The sequence below is a fragment of the Aplysia californica genome, unplaced genomic scaffold, assembly GCF_000002075.1.
Source record: "Aplysia californica isolate F4 #8 unplaced genomic scaffold, AplCal3.0 scaffold00120, whole genome shotgun sequence".
In the NCBI taxonomy this organism is placed as follows: domain Eukaryota; kingdom Metazoa; phylum Mollusca; class Gastropoda; order Aplysiida; family Aplysiidae; genus Aplysia; species Aplysia californica.
Window position 1 is genome coordinate 140,878 of NW_004797390.1, and position 1,711 is coordinate 142,588.

Consider the following 1,711-nt stretch of genomic DNA (forward strand, 5'->3'; position numbering starts at 1 on the left):
AACAACCAAAAACCAAACGTTTGGGTACGATCGTCTTGTTTATTTTATAGTTGGACGTGGATGCGACCTTTGGACATAATGGGATTCTTTGTTTTTGATATAGTTTTGTTCATGTGGTTATTACGAAATATAGATCTTATAGAAAAGCGAGCTTGGAAGACTGAAAGGTCGTTCATCTACCCCCACCCCAACCCCCTTCCCCCACCTCCCCATCTCCTTGTTGAAAGAAAATGGGGACTTTCATTCTCGATTGTCATGGATTTGAACTTCAACCTTTTGCCCCAAGAGAATTTGTATTGGTTGTTTGTTTTTTTTTAACATGAGGAGAGATTTGTTCTTAGTTGTCAGATACGTCAACTTTAACCTTTTCATTTTTACGCCTTTTACCGCGTGACGAGTTTGTGTAGATATTCCACTTTCACAGGCATATTTTTGGGTGGTTGGCGGGTGCTCTGGTGTGGTTTGCTTCTTGTTTCCTATGAAACATCTATCGTCCTTCTCTCCGATCCTTCTTTTTTATGTTTGTTACTGTCTTGTAACACCTCTAATCTTCTGGCTCTCAAAGGACCTTATACTTATTCTGTTGCAAGTGCCTTAAACCTCTTACAAAAAAGGCACATTTTGACGTATTTCCGTATCAGTCCCGTCCCTTCCCTCACGCTGGTGGTTGGAGGGCGCCACTGGTTGGTCCTACTTCATTTCTTTCTCTCTCCTGTTTCTGTCTATCTGTCCTTCTACGTCCCTGCGCTATATGGCGGTTTTTGTGTCGATGTGCTTCTCATTCACACAAACTCAAACTTGTGGTTTGTTGGCGGGTGCTCTGGTGTGGTTTGCTCCTTCTTTCCTATCAAACATCATCTTCCTCATCCTCCTCCTCCTTTTCTGTGTATGTTACTGTCTTGTAACTCCTCTGAACGTCGACACTTATATGACCAACTTGTGTTGCAAGGACCGTAAAACTTATTCACCCAAACTCAAAATCAAACTCCATCTCTTTTTTTCTTTCCTGCTCCATGTGACCGCTGTTTTGGCGACATGCTTCTCTTCATTCAAACTCAAACCACCAAACCATCCCTCCCCCGATCCTCATATCATGATTGATAATAATAATATGATATACGATAACGCGGCATTGGGTGTTTGCGGTTAATCGAGCAAGGCCAACAAGTCCGAGAGATCGATACTATGGAATTGTTGGAAAGTGTAACCTTATGAAGGACAGCAGACGAGATCGGCTCCCGCCACCCGCTAGCTAGACCTCATCTGGTTTCGCCACAACGGCCCTTTTTAAGCTATAATATTGTATAATGTATTGTCTCAATACTCACACGTGACCTTTAGGCTGTGGTGCGCGTTATTATTAGCGTGACCTACATTCCGGGAAGTTAGTACGGATTGCCCGTCGTCGGCCAGTTTCTCTCGGGATTGCGTCCTAGGGCATACATAAATACGGTTTACGGAAGTCATTATTTTTGCTGCTACATGTAGGCCTACATATTTTATTAGAGACCTAGTTCTGCCCTCATTTTAAAACATACAGTATGCTCGTTTTTAAAAACAATTTTACAGAAGGGGCGAACCAAAATGATTTTTAAAAAAAATAAAGAAAACATTTGCTTTAAAGATAATGATTTTCTTTGATTTCTCTCTGTTGTTTCTGTCTGTCTGTCTGTCTGTCTGTCTGTCTGTCTGTCTGTCTGTCTGTCTGTCT

At 41.9% G+C, this 1,711-nt stretch overlaps 1 protein-coding gene across 4 annotated transcripts in view; it reads left to right on the forward strand.

The window, feature by feature from the left end:
- Window positions 1-1,711, forward strand: part of LOC101860885 (phosphatidylinositol 3,4,5-trisphosphate 5-phosphatase 2A) — a 104,826-nt gene that overhangs the window by 7,519 nt on the left and 95,596 nt on the right. The window lies entirely within an intron of this gene.